The sequence below is a fragment of the Corvus moneduloides genome, chromosome 1 (genome assembly GCF_009650955.1).
Source record: "Corvus moneduloides isolate bCorMon1 chromosome 1, bCorMon1.pri, whole genome shotgun sequence".
NCBI lineage: Eukaryota > Metazoa > Chordata > Aves > Passeriformes > Corvidae > Corvus > Corvus moneduloides.
The window spans coordinates 96,553,310-96,581,195 of NC_045476.1; the positions used below are offsets into that span (position 1 = coordinate 96,553,310).

Here is a 27,886-nt window from a genome sequence, read left to right on the forward strand (position 1 = left end):
TAAGCATCAACACTTACTTCAGGAACCCTAATTATTGCTGCCATATAAGTCTGTTTAAGTGTTCTGTGTAATTCTTCCATCAGCACTAAATATAGGACCAAATGCAGGAAGCTCCATACTTTAGAGAGAGGAGCCATAGCCCCGAATATTTTGTTCAGTGTCTCAGCAAGCAGAGCACATCTCTATATCAATTTATTTGGATAACCACTGTCAGTACACTGATGGATACTGAAGCTACTGACATGGTAGAGCCATGCATGACCTAAATCTCAATTCTGCAGCGTTTTTCATACAGTCAATTGTTTTATGGAAAGATGTCTAATAAGAGACCTGATCCTTTAAGATTCACAACTGAGTCACACATGGCTGGGTTGAAGTTGATGTGAGAGATTCATATTCCAAAATTCTCATTGGGAAGCTCTGTTACAAGAAAAACCTGTGAGAGCTGTGGCTTGTCTGCCTTTACAAAAATAGGGAAACATTTTTAAACATGCCATGTCACAAAAACTGTACAGACTGTAAAATGACAGAGTATGGTTTGTTTTTCTTTTAATTGCTGCAGTTCCTGCCTGTATTTCTCCAGTCCCTGGAGGTTTTACTGTGTTCCAGTGATTCACTTAGAAATCCCATGTTTGCAAGCAGCATGAGTGCAGTATTAAAACCTACAATGGTGATTTTCAAACTGTAGTCTTTTTTCTCTGTAGGGAGCCAAGTAGGTCTATGATATTGCGGGCAAGAATGCCTTAAATCATGGAACTGAAACTGCTGCTGCTGCTGGGACTGCTGCTGGGACTGCTGCATCAGACAGAGCCACCCTCAAGACCAGTAGGCATCACCAGAAATTCAAGACAGGAGGATGGGAACTACTGCTGCTGTAGAAAAAGCCACTGTGCAGGACTTGCTATACTCACCAAGAGAGCAGAAGAAAGATCAACAACCACTGTGATTTAAGGATCCTTCTAATGAGATCTTCTACCTATTTCATGAGAAGGGATGAGTTTGAGAGGACTGTAGGAGGGTAACAAGGTCTCTCTCTGCAGTTCATGTCTCCCTCTCCCAAGATGCCTATCTGCCCCATTCCATGCAGGTATCTCATCTTCACCTCCTGCAAGGTGGTCCCCTGAACAGCTGCTATATGCTGTAACCTGCCTTCCCAGCCCTGTAGTCGGGGGTGTTGGAGTGCTGGTGGGTACAGGCCAAGAATAAAAATGTGTCTTTGGACTTTTTTCCTTATAAATCCCCTTCACAGGCCCCAACAGGAGCATAGATCAGTGCTAAGCAGCAGAAGTTCTTTCAGCAATAGCACTAACTTTGAATAAGCAAGAGAGTCATTCTGTCACATAAGGCCAGAAAGCAGAGTTGCTTTGAAACCCCTCTGAGATGGCAAGAAAAATACACCTCTTTGCTGAAGATGTCAGCCTTTCAGAGCCTTCTTCCCCTGAGGTTCAGTGTAACCTCACTTAGTGCATGCCAAACAAAACAGGGAGCTTTGTTCACTGAGTGGGAAGCTAGAAATGTTTCCAGGAGCACTGTCATCACTATCATCTTCACCCACAGGTTCAGAGATGAGTCAGTGTGTCTGAGGATGCCACTTTAGGAAACCAAGCTGAGTGTGCTGCTCGTGCCAGAGACAGGGCTGATGTCAGGCTTATGGAACAGGAGTAGCATTAGCCCTAGCAGTCATACGCTGGTTTTACATGTTGGGGTTGTTTGACTTCTTTAATTGAAGGGTAAGGGGGGCCGTGCATTACAGTTCTGGGGGTAAAGTCACTACAAGTTAGCTTAACCAGATCTGGTTGTGAATCAGTAGTCAGAAATTGTGTATTTAAGTCAAATTACGTGAATCATGGGACTGTATTTGAATGATCACTCACTTCATTTTCAAAGACTGATATGTAAAATATCTGCAGCATCTTCAGGCTTCAGTAAGGAACATAAAATAGCTACATGTTTTTCTTTGAATGCAATATTGTTTCCATTCATAAGATGGTACTATCTTAAATAGTAGAAAATTGGTTTCATTTCAGCTTAGTTGACCTTATTTCTTTTATATTTGTCAAGATACCTGCTATTTCTAGTAATCGTTAATGATCACACTTAAAAACTATCTAGAAACCGAGCACATTTTTAAATAAAACCATATTTTTCCTGATTGTATCTCAAATGCTAGTGCTGAGCTAGAGACAGGAAAAAGCAGCATAAACTGCTCCACTGGAGTAGTAGAAGAAAAGAAATCTCCTAGGCAAGATTTGCTAATACCAGATTGGGTGGCATGGTATGTTCCAAGTGTTTAAAAATAACAGCATGACATTACTGTATCAATGGTGGAAAATCAAAGGACTGCTGTCCTGGTTTGTAGGTCAGAAGTTTGGCATACACTGCTATTTTAAGTGGTAGTAAAGTCTACATGGTGACAGTATCACCAGGAATTTGTTTCTAAAGGATGCTGGTCTATTACACCAGTGACTGAAGAAAACTTTCAGTTGCAAGGCTGCCTGTGCATTGCAGGTTGAATCTGTCCTACTTCCCATGTATTTATTCTGCTAAAGAAAAATGTCCATGTAAATGTTCACAAGCAAGGTAGACATGACAAAGAGTGCACAGGCACTTGACTAAAATCCACCAGTCTGACCAAGACAGCACTACTTGTGTCTAGTAATTATCACTTGGCTCTGGGGCCGAAGTAAGATGATCATGGAGTTGGCTGCCATACTAATTATTCTATATTTGTTACTGCATTTGTGACTTCCATGTTAATAGCAGTGAAATTAAAAATCTTATAAAAGTAGAAGCCTACTCTGTCAAGCATATCTGAATGAGAAGTCCATGCAGGTTTATATTTTGTTCTCCTACATCCATATCAAATCACTTGGATTTTTGAAAGGTAGGGAAATCCATCACCCATCTCCAAAAGTCTTAACCTAAACTTTAGAAGTCGTCTTTCCTTGGTTGCCAGTAGAATGGACTAATTTCTCTCATTAAGAGATTTCATGACCAGAATGTTGTGAACAAAATTAATTTCCTGTCAAAATTTTGCTACTAGTTAAATATAGAAATGGCAGAGTAACTCTCTGAGTGGATCATTTTAAGTCTTCTAAGAGGATTAAAATACCTGATTCAGAGACATAGCCATTAGATGGATGACTTTTCAAAGTGAAGCAAAGCTCAGCCCTGCTCTGATGTTTATCCTGAAACTTCTATACTTATTAGAGATTACTTTGAAGGTATGTTACCAGTGTCTTGATTCTGTATTTCAATAATACTGAATGTGATTGCTTATACTTAAAATGACTTTTACTTTATTCAGTAAGACATATGAAGCTACAAATATATAAATAAGGAATGAGAATTTTTTATCTATGCTCCCTCTTGGCTTAAGTTTACTGGGACTTTTGAAAGCCTTGCTGAGGTTCTGCTTTAGGATCAGACTTGGAAAATAACTGGACTTTTTCACATTCTGGACCTGAAATCCTAATGCCAAAAGGAAGTGTATTACTGCTGCTGTTCATATTGCATTGCTATGTGGAGCTCATAGCTGCCTCTTGTGCCCAGCACCGTGCAAAGCCTCAGCATGATGTCTTTCACCTAACAGCCCATCTTATCCAGATAGAAGATGATGTATCTCAGTAACATCCATCACTTATGTGTTTTCTCCAGTGGGGATGGCCATCATTTTGCCCAAACACCTTGTTGATGCTACATCAATTACTAAAACAAGGGGGTCAAGAACTTTATATTACTCCTAACTATTAGCACACTAAATTAGCTGTTGAACTTCCAGTGTTATCTCCACTTCAGCAATAAACTGCAGCACATTGTCCTCCTGAACTGCATGCTATGTCCTTTTGTAGAAAGATAGATTGTCAGAAAAATACCTTCATGTGGTTAAAAGCACCATTCCAGATTTTGTGCTGAGACACAACCAAAGTACACCAGCATGCCTGGGCTGTCTGTCTACTGCTTCTTTCAAATTCTGCATAAATTAAAGCCAGTGAATAAAACCTAAATATGTGAGACAGAATTGGACATCCTTAGTCACCTGTGACTCAGCAACAAATTAGATTCTGATCCAAAACCAAGCATTTCTCTAGCAGTCCTAAAAAGCTCTTTGCTAAGCTCCCATCAAATCAAGGTAGAATTTTGTAAGCTCTGGCCTGCAGCAAAACTTAAATTAAAATTGTGGCAAAATTTATGATTAAAAAATAAATGAGTGGTCACTCCTTTTGAATTAATTGGGTATGAATCATTTCCTTCCTGACAGCTGGAAGAAAGTCTTCAGACTCTGCTCAGACCATAACATGCTCCCTATGGCTTTCCATGGAGATGTGACAACATCTCAACACAACATTGTGTTCAACTCATTCTCTGATAAACAACACAGTTTATCAGAGAATGAGCTGAACACAGTGACTGTACTGTATGAAAACAGGAGACTACTATTTACAGTAGACAGCCGAAATTGGGAAGTACTTCATGGAGCTGCAACTACACTGGTAGTGTCTGAATTCATTCTGGATCAGTATTTCTTTTTCCTTATAGAAAATTATTTTCTTTCTCCTTTTACCTTAGAGAATCATGGCCTTCTCAAGGTGCAGGGTTCTTCAGCTGAAGATGACTAATCCAACAGTGGCTTGTCATGTAGTTTTTTCAGAAGCATTAAGCCAAGAAGAAATAAATAGAGTTGAAGTGTTGAGGTGAATTTACCAAGCTATGCTACCACTGCATTTCTATTCATTCATTCATACACGCATTCAATCAGCTTTTTAAGTTACTAAGTTACTTGCATGAGCATCAGTAATTTAGTTTATAAACATAGCATCCAACAAAGCTTACCAGCTACATAGAAAAAAAGGTGCAATCTCATAGGGAGCCTCATGTTTTAAAATATCTTCTGTCTGTTTTATGGACTGTTTTAGGACTGAAAAGCTAGTTTCAAGCCTGAAGCTGCAGAAATTAATTTTGTTAATTCCTTTCTTAGAGGGCATAGATGGAAATGAGATTGTCTTTCTTTTTCCTCAAGTATGTCTTTTAGGTAGCTAAGGGTCAAGCTAAATGCTGTAAAGGCTTTTACATGCTGGGGACATGTCTTGAGGCAGATGCTTAGGGTCCAGCCCTTGCGGATGAAGTTGGGTTCTATAAAACATGCATCTGTGAACACACCTGTCTCTCCTTGCTCTGTTTCTGCTCAGGACTTTTCAAGAGGAGATTTGCTAAATACTGAAGGAGGGTGGGGAGAGTTCTTCCATCTCTGTCACTAACTTCCTGAATTACTACTGCTTCCTCCAGTCAGACCTGGCCGTGTGTGCTGGATGAACAATGAAACAGATCCTTGACTGCTAAAAAACAGCCCTTCAATGCATTCTACTGATAGCCACACTGAGAGTCTGTCCCACTCCAGTGGGTGTCTGGTGATGTGTGTTGCAGAGTGAATGCATGTGAATCTGTAATTTATATATAAAACATTTCGTTAAAGCTTACTTTCTACACATATATTAATCTTACTGTCTCCAGGTTTTTATGGTTCATGGCATGCACTAAAGGGTTTGCTCATACAAATAAGAAGCAGTGAAAGCAACTGAGTTATTGAAAGCTTTTGTCCTTTTACAACATCGGTGTGCTAAACAGCCAGATGCATGTGATGCTCTGTTTATTTAATACATGCCTGTTTATTCCCATAGTAAAGACAAGTCATCTCTTCTAAATTTGTAGTCTAATCTCCAACATAATACAGGCCCCAACATTTCTAAAGTTAATAAAGTTACAATCTTTTTCTGATAGAAAATTAGGAAATTAGGTTCAAGTTAAATAACATAAAAATGTAGATCAATATTAAAAGCAAGAAAATGAGACCATTAAAAAGAAATTGAAGTAAAAATAATCCTTCAATATCACTACCCTCAAATGTCCTCCATTGCACTGAAATTTATATTTTGAATCCAAGTATGGGGTTCATGTGTACTCTTCTCTTAGAAAACCAGAATAATTTTAACAAAAATAAGTAGAACTTCACAATGGCTAATTGCATTTCCATACCACAAGTGATTACAAAGAGAGTAGTAGTGATAAGGGTATTCCCTTGACATGACTACCTATTCCATCCCATTCTTTTCAATAATCATTCTTTAAATAGTTGGACATTCACAGGGTTTAATTTTCCCGAACTCATTCTATCTATGTGCAGAATAGAAGTAGTGATTAATTTTTCAAAAGGCTTTGTTAGAGCCTTCACTGTTGAAAAATTAGGCGGCAGGAATGATAACACAAAACATGATTGTTGCTGTTGTCTCTGTAAGGCCTTCTCTTCTGAAGTACTAGATTTCACCAATTGACATGTCTAAATACTAGGTAGAAATTGGCACCTGTTGAGCTGAACATCAGAGTTTTTTTTTAACTGAGAAATAAATATTGCTAGAATTGAAGATTTTGCCAATAATGACCTTGTTAGGATATAAATTTTTATACTGATCAGTCATCATACACACAGCAATTTTAAAATGCTTTTTCTGTTGGTTTTTTTTTTTTTTGAAACATTGCATAACTAGAATTTTGTGCAACAAACAACGGAATGTACCAGGGAAGAGGGCACACCACCTCTTTCAGAAAGCAGTTATCAGATGTCCTAGGCCTGCCTTGGGAACAGTACTGGCATGGGGTTTTTTTGCCCTGAATTATAATGTACAACAAGAAACATGGAAAATCAGAATCATGGCTGTAGCAAATCACTAAGCACCAGAGCCACAGACAGCGAGCAGAAGACAATTCCCCAGATGCCCTTCCCATTCAATTTTCTGTGCCTTTGGCACTGTCTGTAAGTACTTATGCTGAACCTTATGACCTAAATGCAGAAGGGGTATCTTTTCTTTTTAATCATCTAACTGTAGAAGGAAATGTGGTTTAAAACAGCAAAAACCCAGTGCCAGGAATAAGAAATTTTAGGAACTGGTGTTGCCTCTTGGTGATTTCAATGACACAGTTAATGTCCTGATCTTAAACCACTGAATATTATAGCCATAAAGAAACAAAATAAGGAGAGAGAGGAACCCAAGCAACTCTGTATTACACAGCATTTCCAAGCTATATGGATTTAGTACGCAGGCACAAATACTCAGAGCAAGACAGGGCAGAGCAGGGAAAGCTACTTCAAAATAAGCTTCTTCAATTTCTCATTCAGCTTTCAGGCTGAGGGCAACTAAACAGATCCTATCTGCTTGGCACAGGCCACACTAAAGAAGATATAAACTAGCAAGCAAAGTACAAGTCTAAATTTTGCAAGTTTATGTTTAGTTTGCAAAGCCACAGAGCAAGCCCTTACGGTACATTGCTACTATTACCTGCATTCCCTGAACCAGAGCTCACACATGCATGTTTAGTTGCTGTGCCATTGCAATTCTATTTCCTACACTTACTTCTGACAAGAAGCATAAAAATCAAATTCCAAAAGAAAAACAGATCAAAAGTCTATTTGGTTTCCTCACCCTTTCTCTTCTCTTCTCTCCTCTCCTCTCCTCTCTATATTTCAGACCCTATTTAATAAATTCATTGACGTATCTGCAGGATTTTGCCTCAAGTTCTGTTTGTGCCACTCATAGGATATCACTGATATCCCACCTTCAGTAACAATCTTCAGGAATAAGCACTACCCTGGGCACCCTATGGTATTCCATCATCCTTTAGTACCACACTCACAAGCACACTTTATTCCTTTCTGTGCTAACCCTGATGACAGATGTCTGCTGTGCATAAGAGCAGCAACAGCTTTGATTTGCTCTTTGATCCTTTGAGTTTTACTTTGCTTTAATCAAAGGCTGAAAAAACCATTCTAGCAAGACTGCATGAGAGTAGGTGTCCAGGAGAAACACAAGTGTAGGGTGTGGTCTCTGTGTTCAGCAGTATCAAAATAGTGTCTCTCTCCATAAAGGAAAGTTTGAAGAAGAAAAGGATAACAGACCCTTTTTTGTGTAAAATGGGGACATCCATAATATTCCTCTAATCACAGAAAGGTAATGTGGGTACCCCTGGCAACTAGATATTCTTATTCTGCTTCAGGTAATTATCTAGAAAAATTAAAACTGTCTCACATAAGTATGTGAAGATTACTAAAACGGAAGGCAACAGTGCAAAGATAGAAGTAAACTAAAATTATTTTAAAATACACTCTCTATGCAAGATGTCAAGTCCTAGTCAGATTATAAAAGGGATTAAATAACTTCAAAGGAAAATTAATACATAAAGTTGGTTCTTAATATCAGAACCTGGTCTGCCTGAGCAGAAATGTTAGAATTCCTTTAGATCTCAAAAATGTTAATTTCTTTTTGCCCTCTAACAGCACAAATTGCCTTGCTGGGTGAAGTGCCCGTGGACAAATGGCCATCAAGTAATTTGTCAGTTTTACCTGGCTAAAACTTCTGTGTTTCTTTACAAGACAGAAAATATAAGGAAGGTAGATGCTGACATATGATAAACTGTCATTGTTTTATTGGATATATTCAGTAATTCTCCTGTGGCTATTTATAGTCATGCTGAAATTTATGAAGATTTACCAACCTGCTGGTATTGCCTTCCCTGTGGGAAAAAAACCCCAACTTCCTTACATATCTCAAAATTTTTCTAAAGTAGTGAATAAAAATGCAGTAAAAAATGAATGTTCAGAATTTTTTACAGTGGTTTTTTTATCCCTCCAATTATCTGGTTTTTATATTTAATCCTGGCCATTTTATGTTGCAGCAGGTTTGTACACAATCCTGAACTAAGTTGCAGGTAACCTTATTCTTTGCCAGACTTCATTCATTTTGGGTCACCTATAGTACTTAACTGCCCCATGAAAATTGTACGGGTTTTAATTAAAACTGGTTTTGGAGCCCTAAACTAAGGACACAATATAGTGCTCAAGAAATCTAAATATTAAATAGTGCAACTAAAACCTAAATCATTTTAGTGGAGGTTTTACTTTGAAAACAAAATAGGAACAGAATGCCCAACTCTGTTAGTCTTCTAGGAAATATTTTATCCTAAATTAATATAATTACAATTAAGAACAAATTGATATTTCCCACAGTTCATTAATTAAACTGGAACTAACTTTTTTATTTAATAAATAATTAATTTTTCTTACATCTGATTTTCCCCAACCTTTAGGATTTTTTCAGAGGATCCTGAATTCAGTGCAACTGAAATACCTATTCATTGTGTCACTACAGGTTTTCTAGGGTCAGTTTCTGGTGTGATTCTACTGTTAGCTTTTGTTGGGATTTTGTATCACCCAGATAAGTGGTTTTAATCATAAGCATTGTAGTGACAGCTGTGGTTACCACTTGGGACAGGATAATGGGGAACGCTGCCCAGATCTCTGGGTTTAAGGGAGTATTAGATATAGACCAGCAGTCCAGCATGAAGCAACTCAAGGTTTCACAGATATTTTGTGTCAACAGAAGAATGGCAGGATTCAGGAATCACTGGTTCCTTTCTGGGCTCTGAGGAGAACTGAGCTCCACTGGCCACAGTCTATTCTTTCTTGGTCCCTATTTCTTTCCCCCCTCTTGTTCCTAGTTCACAGCGTTTTTCTTTCTTCAGGTTGCTCATTGACATCCTCATTGCACACAACCAGGCTCCTCAACCATGTCTCAGTTTTTCTCCACACTTCCAGGATCTGACCTTCCATGTGTTGTTATCTCTATACAGGTGCTGTATTTAATTATTTAGCTTTGCCAGAACCTCACAGAAATATCCCCCCTAAAGCCTTGTGAGAAGTCCTTGCCTTCCCAGACTATATCTTGATGTTCTTCAGTTCCAAACTAGGTGTCCTGCAGGATTTTATATCTAGTGCCTTCCCACAGGAACAAAGGAATGAGATCTTTCAGCCCAGATGACATTTTAGTGTAGGAAACTGCTTCCTAAACCAGAAGAAACTTTGGACAAAACCGAAATATTACCTTCTCCATATCTCCTTTAATTCCTAGATCAAACTTAAGCAGATACAATTTATAAGTTTATACTCTTTTCCTTTGTACCAATATTCCACATCCCATGTTAGCTGATTTACTTACAAATTGCAAGCATGTCCTCTTTTTTGTTTTTACTAAACTAAATAAGATATGCTCTAAACTAAATAAATTCTGCTCTTCTAATCCCCCTCCTCCAGGTAAAGTTTTCCATTACCGTCTCATTTTAATTCTCCTGCTCTGCACCTGTTTGAGTCTGGATTCATCTTCATTAAATGTAATCATCCAGAATAGAACAAAATATTGCAGAATTGGCCCTAGACATTAGCACTAATATGTTCTTTTCTGTACTAGAGATGCTACATCTTAAGCTTTCACATACATTTTTAAGACTATGAATGTCAGACTGATGTCTCATATATTCCCATAATGGACTTAGACTTCCTGTTGCTTTATCCTCATCTGTTTTTAAGAGTTGACAAGTTCCAAATTTATCTATGAAATTTGTGTTATTCATCTCTAAAACCCACTTCTACAGTACTGAACCCTATTTGTGCCACTCCAGTTGTCAGTGATATTCTGAAGTGTACCCTGAATTATATTCTAACTCTTCTTGAATATTGTCAGTGCCTTACAACTGCTTGTTATCACATTTAGCACACTGCCATTTTTGGTGTCAAGGTCATTAATAAAAATATTTAATAAGTTCTGTCTCAAGACTGATCTTAGAGGAGTAATCACTCTACAGCCAGATAGATGCTCTTTCAGCACATTGTAGAGCTCCCTCTCTATTTTTTTCCTTACTAATCTTATAATTCTCCTATAAAAATTGCATCATCTACACTACAGTTAAACTAACAGCTTCACACATGACATCAGAGTGAAGAAAAGACAAAGAAAATGCAGTATCTGTAAAATCAATACCCTAACAAAGATGGGTGTGAAGTCATTATAGTGTGAGACATTGTCAGCAGAATCAAATCATATTTTATCACATTTTCACTTACTTTATGCTTTTTGTTGTTTTCCCCACGAACATTTCTGCAAAGACATACCATGCCTAGGAGGCCAAACGCATGGACCCTGTTATAATGTCCATGCCCCCACCACACACATCTCAAATATTTTTATTGTGCTTGTTGCCATTTTGTCATACAATCCAAACAGACAATAGTTCTGTTCAAACTCATTGCTATGAACCTTTCAAACATGTGTCAGTTCTTTCTGGATTCTGCAACCCATGGTGTATCCAGCCACAGTGGCTCAAGTACTCTGTGTCCTTTGTATGCTGCTTCCAGTTCAGATGAGCTTATTTCAAGTTCTAAACTCTCACCTCTTTTATACTCCCTGGCTTCAGCCCTGTACTGAACATCTCATCCTTCTCACAGAGGCTGATATCTATTAGCTAGCTCTGCAGATGTTCAAAATCAACAACCACCAATTCGCCTGGCATACCAAATATGAAGTACATCTGCAAACCAGGCTACAGTAGGATCTGAAGAAGGGAGTGACCCCCAGCTGGAAATCATTTAATCATTTTAATTTCTCCTCAACCCAAGATTCTCAGTCCAAGGCTCTGTGTGTGCCCAGATGGCCCTGCTCTCCTGCTAGTGTTGCCTGTTGTTATCCCCTCATGCACATTGGCTCCAGGGCTCCAAACAAGTTAGCTACACCCAGTCCACCACTAATTTGCTGTGCAAAGGAATGGCTTGCAGGGATGTTTCAATGCAAGTGGCAGACAGGCTAGCAGCATTGGAACTGGGAAGGATGTGGCTTTCAGCTCTGGCTGTTAGGATGGCTCCCTATCTGGCACTTAACAGAAACCAGATGAAACTGAGGACAAGAACATGATTTTGAAAAGTGAGTTGAAGGCAGCAGGATGCATCTTCCAGCTGAAGCTGGGATTTAAGCACACACCAATGCTACCATCTTAATTTGGGGCCGGGACACAAACCGGAGACCCAGCCTGCTGAAGCCCCACACCACTTACCTGCTGATTTGTAATCTAGCCCATGTCAGCTAGCTCTCCAAGAAGGGAGCAGAGATGGGATATGCTGCAAGTCTGACAGCTGCACTAGCAAGCAGTTGGCAGTGGCCATGCTCTAAAAAAGGTTTCTTCCGAAAGAAGCTCAAGCCCACCTTCCTGCACAGCCAACAGAGGGACATCTCACACCTCTGGACACCTTTAAAACCACAAATAGTGTCAAAATAGTGCTGATATCTTGGTCATTGTGAAGCAGTACAGCAGGCTCTGACTATAAATGATTTCTTCAAAGTCAAGTAGGAAACCTGTTGGCACAAAAAAAAAAAAAGGAAAAAAAGGTCAGTTTTTCCAAATTTCAGAGATAATTTCAGCCATATTTGTTCACACTTTAAAAGAAAAATTAAAGCCTTACAGTTGAAGATGGATGATCTATTCATAGCAAATAATGTAGCCATCAAACAGAGACTTTTAGTCACTTGATGTATTATCAATGAATAGACTGATTTTTATGAATATGCTCATTAGCTGTAATTGTTTAACAAATGATTTATCTGAAAAAGTTTCATCCCCTGAGTTGTCTCTGATCTACTTGCTTTTTGATTATTCACTAGATGTGGTACATGATTACTTTGCTCCCTCATAGAATAAGTGAAATATTAGCAGTATCTGTGAACACTTGCAGTATGAATATTCATTTGTGAATGCAAATGTTATATGACTTGTCATTAAAGGCATCCATTATCGCCCTATGAAGAGTAGTTTGACTCTTTTTAAAAATAAATGTAATTTATTGTGACATCTATTCATTATCAAGGTTACTCTAAAATACAACTAAGTAATTACCTTTAAATGTTAATTCATCCCTTGCTGCAAATATTTTTTCTTTTAAATACAAATTTTAAATGTTGCTGTAAACAGAGATATGGGCTTCTTAACTCTTGCACTGCCAAGCATGGGTTATTTTCGGAGAATGAGCATGTCTACACTGAAACCCCATCACAGGATAAGAATTTGCACTCACATATACTGTGGGAAAGAATTTACACTGTTAGAGGCTGAGAAGAGTGGCATCCAAAAGGTAAAGAGAAAAAAAAGAGCGAAGGGAAGAAATATGAGACATTCACAGGAAAAATGAAATTCTCCAGAAAGCAATAAAAATGCAATAAAGTAAACAAGTTGAAGTGCTGTGGAACAGCTAAAAACCTTGACAGCATGTAACGATAAATTACTCAAGAGAGGAGGACACTGAAGATGGAAATTCTGCTTGTAATTCAGTCATATTAAAGGAAACTTCAGATCTGTGTAAAGAGCTGGCATTTATTTATTTGCTTACACTGGAAAATATTACATATTGTTTTGAAATTGTTTTTTTCTTTATCCAGAAATAGCACTCTGAGTGCTACTGCTGTGCTGTTGCAATAGCTTCTCACATGTAAAATTAATATCTGCTAAATATGGCATACCAAGTGAGGTAGTGACAAATAATGGACCACAATATGATTTGTTAGGAGTTCTTCTAATGTTCTGCTAAAGAATACAGTTTTAAATGCTCCATTGTCTGGCGTACCCACAGTGAATTGCCCTTATAAAAGCTCTGCTGAATATTTTTAAAAACAGAACTTCAAAAGCCTTAGAAAGAAATTCAGATCCCTGCTTGGTGACACAGAGTTTCAGGAAATGGTTGTAATAATTGCATAGAAATGTTTTCATACAGTTCAGCAGGAAGTTGACAATCTCTTATGTCATCACTATTAATGAGAGTATAGACATTTCTTATTAGCTATGAGAAAATGAGGCAGATTATGTGATGAAAGGTAAAGGAAGTTAAAGCTCTTTCATCCATAAAACAGTAAATATAACAAGAACAACAAAACATGGGTGCAGAAGCCAAGTATCTCTTTGGAAGGTGTTACCTGCTCACTGCAGCAATTGCTAAGTAGAGGTAGATCAGCAGGAGAAACAGGAAGCCTTCTCACACATCTACAAAGGAAGGAAGAAAAGAAGCTGCACTCTAAGCCTACAAATAGTAAGTCAGAATAGGCCAAAAAGGATGCAGTGGATCAGCTGCCATAATGGAGTGAACTGTGTAAATATGTCTAGAAATTCAAATCTGGGACCTACTGTGGAGAAATACAAGACTGAAGCGACTGACTCCGACCCTTGTGTTGTAAGTACTGTGTATCTTCAGTCAGGAAGATGGACATACTTGACAAAGCCCCATTTAGTGCTGGGGCTTGGCATCCGTGGAGAATCCTAGTAGAAGTCTGACTCTTGCTCTTTCCATGAGCTTCCACAGAAAATATTCTGTATCTACCACTGGAGAGCTACACTTGGTACCTGGAAACAGAGAAACAGAAGCAAAGATAATAAAACAGTGGAGCAACTAAGCAATACAGTGTGTTTAGAGTACTTACAACTGCAGGAGTAAAAAGGAAAAGGTTCAAAGAAGAATTTGGGATCTTTGTGGAGGTGGGTAGAGCCACAGCAAAGAATAATAACTTGTTTTAATATGCAAAATGAAAAATAGAGTAGACTCAGAGTGTGGAAGAAAATACAGACCAAAACAGAAATCTACTTTTGAACAGAGTTGCTATATTAGTGATAAACAAAATCATTTTCCAAAAGAGTCTAAACAAGAATAAAATGGGTTGATAAGAACAGTTGTGTATATATTTTCATGAAAGAAAAGTATTCAGCAACAATCAAGATCATTATAATAGCATCACTAAGGATCTCCAGTGGAAGAACTAGGTCCAGCAACCTGAATAGTACCTTGAATATAAATGGAGCATGTGTTAATTTCAAGCTGCATGGCAGACACCAAATCCAGTTGCACATAAAAATTACAATAAAAAACTGAAAAGAAAACCTAGTCATGTGGAACACAGGTGGTAAATCTAACATTTTACATTAGAAAGCCTACTTCTAGTGTGAATACTTGAGAACTGGTAATTAAGTGCAATAAAATCCTGACAGATTATGTAAATTTGCTCTGGTCTTCCTTTCTGTGCTCTACTCTACGTAACTAAATTTGATTTTAATACTAATATCTTCGAAATTGTGCTGCTTGTGATGGTTAGTGTACCAAAGGTGAATCAAGCTATTCAAATGCTTCACTGTAAGTTATTCCTTTCTGGTTCTTCTGTCCTAATATAGATGTTTAAAATTTCCAACATATAGCTAAAGCTATGCTGCCTATGCCTATCTTTTTATTGATATATTATTCATACAACACAGATTGAAGACAAATTGCCTCAATAAATTGTGTTATTTGATGCAACAGCGGTTATAATGTGGTTCTTGTTGTGTTGGCATCATTGGAAAGATATTTCATTGTTGTAATGTCATAGAGATTTTTATATTTTATTCAGTTTAGCACCACGCAGTTTATTGCTTTTAGTTGCTATTTTGATTTTTATTCCCGTGCCACCAGATATTCCATTTAAAAATCATAATCATATGACTTCCTTTATGGTGAATGAATTCTACCTTGTAAAAATCCTTAACAGAATTTAATTGAATTCATTGGAGTTTTCAGCAGTTCATTCTATCCTGAATAAGAATGGACACAAATTTCTCCCTCTCTAAACTAGTGGTGAAAACATTCTTTTATAATATTAGACTTAGGAATAGAATATTTTCTTAGATTCCCACTTGAAATACTGCACCATCAGTTCCTGGAATTCTCCTGGCATAAAAATTTTTAAGGCATGAAGTAGTTGCTGAAGGTAAAGGAGCCTGCAGGTAACCCCACATCCCAGTACTTGCCTCTCAGGTTTAAGAAAAATTTCATCTGAAATCTGGTTGCTTTGTTAATTGATTGATTTTGTCCAAAACAGTTATGCAGTAGAACTGCATGAGTAAAATTGGGAATTTTCTATATTTTGGCTAAATATCTTCATAAATATTTATCTCTGGCCAGTGTGTTGGGTGTCTTCACTGATACCATTATTCTGTGTGCACACAGTTGAATGAACAGGATTCAAAAAAGAATAATATTTCAAGATTTGAAAGTACTGAGGCAACTTGTGCTACTTTCTCCAAGTGTCAGCATACAACCCAAAATGCATGGTGACACCCTCTCTCTAAAATAATTTCTTGTCTTTCTTGTGAGTTTCCAAATATATGACAAAAGAGAGTGAGAAAAAAAGAGACAAATATAGATGCTGATAATTATAGGAAAAGCCTTCTGGCACGTCCAGAAATAGAATGCAAACTTCTGACTCATATGTCTGCATCCTGGCCACTGCACCACACTGCTTTTCCTACAGACTTATTTTTATGGAGAAAACGCATATTTCATAAATATCGAGATTGAAATATATTGTAAAATTGTCACCAAAAACTCGTTTTACATACTGTTAAGGGTTTACTGTGTTTATACACATTTTAAAATAATGCCGTGCAAGAAAGCCCCCAGACTGCAAGATGTTACATAATTTCACTACCACTGCTTAATATTTTATAAATCATCAATGTTAATCTATCTGAGCTGCGCTATGAAAATCTTTCAAGAGTCAGTAATTGGAATTTTGCAAGGATCTTTATTTTATGAAGAAATACAAAAATGCCAAATCATTAAGGTGTTTTCACGAACAAAGACAGTATGCTATTGTGAATTAAATTAGTTTTAGCTTAACATTTTGTCAACATAGAGGAACACTGTGTGTCTCTGATCTTCATTATCCATTCTCTCTGACTTCATTGCTTTTAGGAAGACACTTTGTAAACAGCTTGAAGAATATTTTAATTTAAAAATCCTAAATATAAAACATTCTGGTTTCTAAGAAATATATGAGCTTAGTATCTTAAATGTGTTCTCCATGTAGTGTTTGCTGTCTTAAATATGTGCCCTTTTTGCTCAGTTCACTGAGTTCTTGGAGCACAATTTGCACTTTTTGCATACAAGTATCCCCCTGTTTCTTGGAGACATAAATTGTATGGAGAGATTCCAGTACCCGAAGGGAGCCTACAAGAAAGATGGAGTGGGACTTTTTACAAAGGTATGCAGTAACAGGACAAGGGGGAATGGCTTCAAACTGAAAGACATTAGCTTTAGATTAGATATTAGGAAAAAATTCTTTACTGTTAGAGTGGTGAGACACTGGAACAGATTGTCCAAAGAAGTTGGGGGTGGAACATCCCTGGAAGTGTTCTGGGCCAGGCTGGATGGAGCTCTGAGCAACCTGGTCCAGTGAAAGGTGTCCCTGCCCATGGCAGGGTGTTGGACCTAGTTGACGTTAAGGTCCTTTCCAACCCAGGGCATTCTATAATTCTATGATTCTATAATACATATTAGGGGAGCACAAGAAATACATATCTAAAGTCACACATTTACGCAGATTAGTAGAAATAACATACATATATGCCAAGATTCTTTATATTTATGACTTTTGGGTAAAGCAGCATTGTCTCATATTTTAATATATGGGAAAGGAGAACATTTGGGGTTTGTGGAACATCATTTTCCCTTCTATGTGTACAGGCAACCAAGCAGGATGGTCTACTTGGCACAGGAAATTATCTTCAAGAGAACAGCCTAGCTACAGCCACTGGTGGTATGTGGGCAAAAGGAGACAGAAATAAAATCAGCTCCTATTTAGTCTAAAATCTAAATGCTGAAGACATAATAAATCAAAAGACCAGAAGAAATGAAGACTCTTTATATGCTGATGTATGGGCAACAGGTGAGAGATATTCAGAATGCTTCCTTATGAGCACATATTTCAGTTATTCACTGAAGCAGGAAGGGGGTATATTAATCAAATTTTTAAAAACTTGATATATTCTAATATATTCCTTCTAAGGGATTAAACAGCAAAAGCAACAGAAGAAGGGTGCTCTTGATCATTCAGCGCTCCCAAGTCACTGAATGCCTGAAACTAAAAAGTTTTCAATCATTATGTACCACCATTCCAAGAGAAATATCACGATATGGATAAAGTGAGCATGTTCTTCCTTCCATCAAATCTGAGTGCAGAGTGAGTTCCAAAAGTATTCTCTAATAACATGCAGGGAGGAAAGTTAATTACTGTGCATCCTTTCTCTTCATCTAGCAGATGTTTCAGCAAAAACTACACTTCTGCCCCTGGAACTTGTAAAACTAGAGGTGAATACTTCCTGACCTATAACTATGTTTGACCCTGGGGACATTGTATACTACAGAAATTGCTTGATTATCAGGCTGGTGACGCCTAGTTCAGTGGGAGTGATAGAGTCTGATTTATATTTCTTATGTGGAAACAGAATGCATAACTGTGTAACCAGTATGTTCTAGACTTGGTGCTTTAATAGGCCCAACGTAGAAATGCTGAAAATAGCTATGAGTCAAATCAGTTGAGAAAAAAAACATAAACAGAAGCATCTGAGACATGAGTGGAACTACTTCACATTATATTCAAAATCCACAGTCTAAAAGAGTGGAAAAATATTCACACTGCTTATAAAAGCAACTTAATAATGGAAAAAAGCAGGTACAAAATTGTATTTAATTTATATATGTATGTGTATGTATTTTAGAAATGAAATGGGGAGTTTATCCACAAATGTTCAAAGTGTTCTGACTGTGGTTCATTATTTTAAAATGTGTATAAGCATGGGGTAAACTCTCAACATAGTGCTCATAATAAGCTTTTGATGAGAATACTCTTCATTCCTCTGTTTAATATTTATGAAATAAGCATTTACTTAGTGAAAGTAAGCCTTTAAGTGAGGCACATTTCTCTGTGACCAGAATGAAATGAATATAAATAATATAAGTTAGAAAGTAAGAGTTGTAGGAAATATATAAAATGAAGAAACAGGAACATGATGAAAAACCTCTAGTCAGCAGAGTCAAAAACAATGCAAATTAGACTTTTAAATAAACTAGGAACAAAAGAAACCCTGAAAACAGTGTCAGTCCATTGTTTATAGATAGAAATTCTGGCCTCTGTCTTGGCTCAACTCAGAATTCCACTGCCACAATGACGCAGTCTCAGTGCAGGAGGAGGTGGTAGATTTACTCCACTTAATTGAGGAAAGGCAAAGTGGTCTGTCAGAAACGTGCTTTTCCAGCAGTGGGATGATGCAGCTAAGCCCTGTGGTGATGAGGGCACAGAGATAGTTCCCATGCTACCAACACTGTGGTCACTTCTGCTTCACTGCTTCCTTACGTGAGGTGTTCTAAAGGAGCACATCTGTGTAACTGTATTTTAGACAGGAGCTGATTTTTGTTGTTGCATTGGGTTTGCACGGCCAAGCTTTGGTAGTGGGGGCGCTTATAAGGGTGGCTTCTGTGAGAAGCTGCCAGAAGCTTCCTCCATGTCCAGTATAACCAATCCCTGGTAGTCCCAGTACTGCTGGTCAAGGCAGGCCAACTAGAAATGGAGATAACACCTCCGTGATAACATATTTAAGAAGAAGGAAAAAAAAGATATTGCACAATTGTAATTGTGGCAAGAGAACAGCGGGGTGAGAACATCTGAGAAGAGCAACACTGCAGACACCAAGGTCAGTGGAGAAGGAGGGGGAGGAGGTGCTCCGGGCACCAGAGCTGGGATTGTTCTGCAGCCCGTGGTAAAGACCATGGTGAAGCAACTCTGCCCTTGCAGCCCTTGGAGATCCACAGGGATGGAGAGATCCACCCACAGTCCATGAAAGAGTGATCCAGGCTGCAGCAGTTTGCAGAGATCTGTTGCTTGTGAGATGGACTCACATTGGAGAAGTTCATGGAGAATTGTCTCCCATGGGAGGGACCCTACATTGGAGCAGGGGAAGAACTCCTCACCCCAAGCAGTGGGAGAAACAACGTGCAGTGACCTGACCATAATCCCCATTCCCTGTCCCCCTGCAGTGCCAGGGAAGGGGGCATAGCTGGGAGGGAGGGAGGGAAGGAGGGAGAGAGGGTGGGGGAAGGTGTTTTTAAGGATTTCTTTCACTTCTCATTATCCTGCTCTGATTTTGTTAGTAATAAATTCATTTAATATCTCGAATTTGAACCTGTTTTACCTGTGATGACGGTATTTGGTAAGTGATCTCTCATACTCCTTCTCTCAACTCATGAAACCTTCGTTATATTTTCTCCCCCCTGTTCAGCTGTGGAGGGGAGTGAGAGACAAGCTTTGGTGCCTGGAATCCAGCCAGGGTCAACCCAGTACAATTGTCTTGATCTTCCTACCGGGAGCTAAGTATTTACCTTCTGTTAGTTTGTTTGCTTATTCTCTCTGAAGAGTCCCTGGAAGGCTGAGTGAAGAAGACCTCTGTAAGACCTTGCATTCCCACCTTACCTATAGCATGCTGGTCAGGCAGCTGTCAAAGAGCCTTGATCACCTTCCAACAAAATGATGGAGAGCCAGAAGCCTGGAAGCTCAAGGATTACTGGCCTGCAAACTTCTCAGCACCTAGCTCTTTTGCAATCCAAACTCTCATGGGAATCTGGAAGACTACTAATGAGCTAGGAGAAGCAAGGGCCACAGGGTCTTCAATTACAGGTCAGAGAGTTACATGAACTGCCCCAGAGCCGTGATTCTTGGCCTTCCCTTTTACAAAAGGACTTCATCTGTCAGGGCTTTGACTGCATACTCTAAAAGTGAATGTATTGCAAATCCTGTGGAAAAAAAATCTGTCTACACCTGTCCTGATATCAGCTACAGGAAGAGGTAGTTTTGGAGACTGGAGATGACTCAATCTCTAGCTTCTCTACTGGAGAGGAGGAGGTGAAAAAATATCCCAGCAGAGGACACAAAGAAATTTTAGGTAGTGTGAGGTGGAAGAAAACAGCATATCAAAAGTGTGTTATTGCAGATGGGAAAATACAATGAGAATGGCATTCCTAGTCCCACAGACATGGTCAACCTATTGATGCTGATGCACTCATCCAATGTCACTATGCCCCAAACAATTATTTAGTCAGGCTGGAGCTTGGGGGTCATCTACTGGATCATCAATCAGTATGGCAGCACAGTTTGTGTGTGTACAGCAAGGTGTTTACAGAATAAGAGGAGAAAGGGGAGGTCAGAGGGGTGTCTGTAGGATCTGTAGCCAGAGGAAGGCACTGCCTGGAATTTCTGGACAGGGACATGGGAGGAGGTCTCAAAAGCTGTCATAGTCATCACACTGTACCTACCAACATGCTCTTCAGATATACTGTGAATCCCACAATAAGAAGGTCTTGAGATCTTTCCATTTTTATGGACGCTACACACAAATAAATGGTAGAAGGACTTCTGCATTCAAAGCAGTTTGGTAGACACAAAGAAAATCACCAAATAGAAGTCAGCAATTTTTTATGTCCATTCTGGTCCACAAAGAGCACACAGCTTTTTAAAATTACTTTTATGGAAGCTGTCTGTTCCTTCTTCTGAACGATGTCATTCAGGGTTGGCTATGGTTTTGCTTAGTCTCATCTCAAACTTTTAGTCAGTGCACCTACACCCATCTGTAGGCAACGTTTCATGTGATTTGGGAATGCCCAGCACCTTTTCAAGTCAAGTCCTTCCTTTTCTCAGGACTTCTTCCAACCACACAGCTAATTGTCACACCACTGTGAGCACCATGCCAGAGGTAAGTTTTCAGCTCCGTTCCTCACAACATGCCTGGACTAAAACTCATGGTACAATCTTCCAAAAAAGGCACCATCCCAGCTTTGCTGGGGCATACTTAATTCTCTTAAAGCCCAGGGCATTTCAGCAATGTTGGACTGGAAAATCAGTGCAGTTCTACATTGCATTTGAGGTCACATCTGAAGGGTTTTTTTATGTTAAGCAATCACAGACCTGTTTTTCTGAAAGCAATGTTATTTTGGAAATTTCAGTTTTACAGGTGCTTAATCAAAAAGGCTGTAAAGAATTAATTTTCTGTGAAACTACTGAGGATTTGCCTTAGAAATACACACTTAGAAAAAGAAGAAACTATTAAAAAAAAAAAAGCAAAAAGAGGCACTATCATATTGCTTTCCCTACAGTAATATTTTCTCAAATTTGTAAAACAAATTGATTTTTGGAGAATGCATCAAATCTCCTCTCTCCTTTCCATCTCTCTCTTGAAATATGGTTTGAACCAATACTTCAGACACATGTATTTTAAGCTATTTATTTTAAATTGTGATTTGCATACTGCCAAGTATTTAAATGTAGTTGTAATTACAGTGGTTGGGAGTGACAAACACCAGGAGACCATCTATCAAGCTAATTTATCTCCCTATCTGTATCAGTATCAATCCATTCACTGTTCTTCTTTTACAGTATCCGAGATAATATGGTATTTACAGTGTTATGTGTTTGCCAGATGCATGTTAATTAAGCAAGAGGAGATTTAAATGTGTCTTTGGCTGGTTTCTTCATTCAGCTGTCTTGAGAAATACTCAAAAGTAATTTCCATTAACTGCTGTGTTATTTACTGGTGAGGACAGAAATGGTCATTAGTGACTCTCTGCTGCTGAATGCAGCCCTCCATTTCATCATAATTCTTGGGGAAGATTTGCTTCAATGCTAAAAAAAACTCTGTGTATCATTGTTCCAAAACCTCTGCCTTGTCGCAAATGCCAGCATAGATTGATATTTATTTTTAAGCTTAGAATGTGAGTTTTAACAGCTGAAACAAAATCTATGCATTAGCAAAGGGAACACATTTTCTAAGAAATTTCAGGAAAAGGGGAAAAGAGCAGTTGTGAGCCCAATTAATCTGGTATTCTCATGAAAGCCTAGGCCTGGGTCTTCAACATCTTAAACCAGGAAAAGTTTTTGGAAGTTTTCTTTTACACCTTTTCTGTTTCCTTCTTTGTGCCAACATGATGTGCAAAACTGTCTGGAACAGGATAGGGGTGGTGACACTGCCAGATAAACACAAGGAACTGACTTACTGCTCATTCATGCCCTGTGCTATTCTGTGCTGTAGACTCCCTAGGGCTGAATTTATTTAGCAAAGCATTTTAGGATGTACAGACCTTGCTTGGTAGGCCTTCCGGTGTTGTATTTTCACACAGATGAACTATTCTTGAAGATTTTCTCCATTCTATAGGATAAAAATAGATTTTTCTTTAACAGCAGATGACTACTGTACATGTCCTTGTCCCACACAGCTATTCCACAACCAGTATATTTATTGCGGAATTTGGGAGAAAACATCACTTGGCATTATTTTTATAGTTCCCATATTTTTCTCTCTGTATCTCAAGGTTGTAGCAGAATAGAATCTTGTCCCCCATCAACATGGTGATAGAAAAAAGAAATACGTGGCTGTTGGTTTAAGTTTTTCTTTTTTTCTACAGTATTTTTTACTTTCTCCACAGCATTGTGACTGTTTAGGAATGTGATAAACCTTATCTTCCTGGAAAGTAACTAGAGGATGATTGTTTTGTGGGAGTTCAGTCCTAGTTAAGACATACTATGTGAATACACACAAGGCATCAGTTTTCAAATATCTTCATTAATGGGCTTCAAACCAATCAATAAATCAACCCATGGAAATTCATGGCAGGGGGAGGGGGGAAGCAGTACAATGAATCACTGCACTTTTGGCAATTTCATGTGCTTAATCACTATGGATCTGTGAAGATTCGTGTCTTTTAAGTACACTGTCTTGCAAAGGTACCAAATGATCTTTCACTCCCTTCAAAATTCCCTGTTAGTCTTTTAAACAGACTCTCCCCTCCAAAAGAGCATATGAAATATCCCTTTAATTATACAGGCACCTAAACCTACCCACAAATTGATGCTAACATGCATATCAAAGATTTTCTCAGAACCATACAATGCCAGAAGCACTTTTCTGTTTCATAAAAATCTTAATGAAGCTTAAAACAGCAACTTCTAACATCTTTACTCAGAGATATAGAACCTTGTAGGTTTTTTTAATAAATATGCTCACTGATTTCTTTGATTACATGCAATAAAGTGTACAGGTTTATATACACATCAAATGAGTAAAATGATGTTACCTAGACAAATTATGTTCTCGTGCATGGAGAATATCCATTAAAATGGGAATGAGGACCTGTGCTGGGTCTATGAACTCTGACTGCTTTGAGAGGAACAGTATGATTTATGACTTACAAGCAAGCTGTCCTCTCCACCAAGAAACTTCCTCTCATTCCCTTCCAATTTGGGGAAATTTTCATCACTTTTCAGCATTTTTGGTTAGGGAGTACTGGCCAGGTATGGGTTACAGATGACTAAAAAATAGAGGAAAATTCTATTTCACACCTACACAATTGTGACCAGTGGGGAGGTTTGTGGTTTGTAATTATTGAAAGAAATGCACAGTCTTTGCAAGTATAGGGTCTTACTTATTTCCTTTCTTTGAGGAATGATAATGCAGTAAATCATACACCTCTGAAGTTTTATTAAATATTTATCATAAAGATTTACCAGCCTTATTAGTTTCACCTCTGCCAGCAGAAGAGCTTTCACAAAATGGAATGGGATTTCTATTTTACACTTCTCAGCCTTTGACTACAATGCATTAAGACAACACAGTGACTTATTTTTCCAGATGTGTTTTTCTTTCTTTGAGCATAATTTTCCCCCTGGTTTTGTTTAATTTTACACTTGACTGAGGTGTATAAACTGAAGGAGCTGAGGTAATTTCAGAAAAACACATATGTGGGTTAAAAAATGTTTGAATCATAATTTTGAAAAAAAACCAAAACCAGTTGCAGCAATAACATAATTATCTGGAGTCTGAATAGAATTTGCTTAAGAAAACCCATGACTTGTAGCAGTGGCACAGCAGTGGTTTAAGAAGCACTACTCCTAGCTTAGATCAAGTGATAGACTGGAGATAGGTGCTCCATTTCTAACTTGACCTCAAGCTTTCTGACTCATGTCATGAATCAAGCAAGGCCATCTAGAGCTGGTTGTCCAGGACTGTGTCCACATGGTTTTGCAACATCTCAAAGGATGGAGACTCCACAGCTTCTCTGTTGGAACACTGTTCCAGTATAAAATCATCTTCGCAAAAAAAAAAAAAAAAAAACAAAAACCATAGTATTTTCTGATGTCCAGGAGGATTTTCATATGTTTCAGTTTGTGTCCTTTGCCTTACATCCTCAAGGGCAAGGGGACCTTGAGGACAGTGGGACCTCACCCTCCATTCAGAAGTTAAAATCCAAATGAGAAAAAGAGCCCTTTAAAATGCCTCACATTGTCATTATGCTAAATACAAAGTGAGATCAATGAGTCAGAACTGGAGATTGGATTGCCTTTATGATGCAGATCGTCAGTTTGTTATTTTAGGTCAAAACCCTAGTTATGTACAGCTCTGTGCAATGGGACACCTGCTTCCTGCCTGGATCTGTCCATCTTCCTCCAGCAACCTAACAAGATTTCAGGCTTTTTTTCAAGTTTGCTGGGCACTTCTGGCATTTTCTAAATTATATCAGGACTGAATTACCAACTAAAGCTATTCTTGATGTTAATAACCTGAAATATGGCCCCAGCCCTTGCAAGCTGTGCTCCCCACAACGTTGTGTCTGATTGCTTTTGTTTGCTACCAATAACTGCTCAGAAGTGATCCATCCCAGATGTGCCACCTCTGGGCTCTTCAGCTCCATGGCTGTGTCCCCCACTGACTTGCTAAAAGATTGACCACAGGACTGGCTCACATCTGAGCACAGACAGGTTGCAGTAGAAGCCTGCTGAGTTTCCACCAACCCATTTGTAACTGGAAGGCATGTGGCCTGCATCCCTCCTGTGTACAGGCCACTGCCTAAGGAATGTCTGTTCTCTCCTGACATAAGACTATTCAAAGTTCTCCAAACCAGTGTAGTACTCCCCTGTTTGCCACAGTATAAACTCCATTCTATAGCAGCAATACAGGATGGAAGATTCAGACTAGCACAAGGTAGCCGAAAGCCATATGCACCTTCGCTCCCACCTTGATATTGTCCTGGCATTGACTCCTTCTGTGGTGGCCATAGGTTTGAAGCTTGATTTCAGATTGCATGAAGAAATATTTTTTGCTGCTTTGAATTCTTCATAGACTTTGCTGTCCCAGTGTTTTTAAAACCCTATTCCTGATTAAAACATTTGTTTGCAAAACACCTTGAAATCAGCATTAAAGGTATATACCACTAATTCTGCAAAAGAAAATTACTCTCTTAGAAGGTCTGTATTGACAAAGACCTTATGCCATTTCCTACATACTGAAGTAGCCATAAATGTCCCCTCTTTCTAGATCCTGCATTGTTTGGAAGAAATAAGGCATGATGTACAGGAGGGGAGAAGCAGCCCTGGTTGTGTCCATGGACCCAAGGAAGGCATCCAGGTAAAGCTACTGATGCAAAGGTGACAGAAGCCGTGAGAGCTTCCCTTGCAATGACCTTGCTCATCTACTGGCCTTGATTTGTATTTCATCCTGCCCAGCCCCATGCCACTTCCTTGGGCTTTGTACTTGTCAAAGCAGGAACACTCCTATCCTAACTTCAGCAATTATCCAGTGACTCCGAAACCTACGGCAAAGACCACCAGTCTTTGTTTGTATCAAACCAACTTAGGGTCAAAGGCCTTGAGCTGCTTTATTGCCAAAAAAAGCCCCAAACAAAACAAACACAAACAAAAAAAAAAAAAAAAAAAAAAAAAAAAAAAACCAAAAAAAAAAAAAACCCAAACAAACAAAAGAAGAAAAAATGCTGCTGTACAAATACATTAGAGGTCTTGTGGGATATCTTGGTCTTAACAAACTCAGGCATAGGCTAAGGGATCATCTCTTTTTATTACAGGAAGGCATATTAAGTTTCCCTTGTACTATTAAAATCTGTATCTTTGAGAATTCCTTTACCCATACATCCAGAAAAAAAATTCACGCAGTGGGGTAATCCTCCTTCCCTAAGTCTTTAATTTCACTTCCTTACCTTCTGCCACCTATGGCTTTTCCTTCAACTGGGAAGTAACTGTTTCTGACAGCTCATTAATTAGTCTCCTGTTGTAACTGCTGGACTCTGCCTACCTGCTGCTCCCTGAGAGCTCAGTGAGGGTTTCCTAGGGCCATGCGATCAGTTGCATCCCAGAGTCCATTTGGGACAGCCCCGCGATCTGGCTCCGGCAGCCAGCAGCGTTACAGCGCAGTGGTGGTAAAGAAGGCAGAGAAGGGTCTCTCATGAGGGTTTGAGATGGCTTTAATCACATCTCGTCCCAGCGCTCTCAGAGGCAGAGAGATCTTGTGGTCCGGGTGCCGGGTGGTTTTGTCCGGGCCCAGGGGCAGTCCCTGGGCGGGGTTGGGGTACAGGAGCCAATAGGGAGAAACCAAGGGAGTGGCCAAGGCTAGGGCAGGGAACAGGGGGAACATGGCATCGCAGAATCAGGGGGTTAAGTATTGCTAGGAATAAGAAAAGTCCCATTTGCTTTCAGCTTGTGCTGCTCTTGTGGTATTTATTTGTGAAGTCTATCTTTGAGGTTTTCATGCCTTTCTAGCTAAACTATCCATTCCTTTAATGTTTTGGATTTTCTGTCATGTCCAGACTGCAACCATCCACAAATTAAAGGCTCGTATTACATTGCTTGTTTTGATTGGTAAATTCTATTTGCTTTAATCATAGCTTAATTCTGTGTCTCCTCAAGATCTGTTATCTTATTCAAGGTACAGGTACTCAAAATTGCAAGCCTAGCTCTTCAGTCTTAGTCAGAAACTCCTCTATGTTTTTCTCTCATTCAGACAATCTCTGCTAAAATTCATCTTTCTCTGTATGTATTCATGTATTTTCAGATGGAACACAATACTCCTCAGATTTCTGCAGTACAGTTTCATAGTCAGCCTCCTCTTTCTGGGATAGCTAAAAAATGAAAAAAATTTGCTGCTTCAGAATCTGCTATTATGAGAAATAGAGCTACCTCCGCCTTCTTACTTGTACCTTCTGCTACTGATGGGCACTTTTTAAAATCCTCTTTTATCTCTGACACCATGTGCTGTCCATCCTGAGCCAAGGATTTTAACAAACAAGTGTTTCCTACCACATCCAAATTCCAACAGATCAGCACATTATATTATG

The 27,886-nt window shown here is 38.7% G+C and overlaps 1 long non-coding RNA gene across 1 annotated transcript; it reads right to left on the bottom strand.

The window, feature by feature from the left end:
- Nucleotides 1-8,563: 8,563 nt before the first annotated feature.
- LOC116448599 lies at nt 8,564-26,998 on the bottom strand. Its single transcript, XR_004242057.1, has 5 exons — nt 26,848-26,998; nt 22,847-22,914; nt 14,044-14,259; nt 13,836-13,902; nt 8,564-12,227 (listed from the first exon to the last, which is right to left on the bottom strand). It is a non-coding gene; the product is annotated as an uncharacterized LOC116448599 (long non-coding RNA).
- Nucleotides 26,999-27,886: the final 888 nt, after the last annotated feature.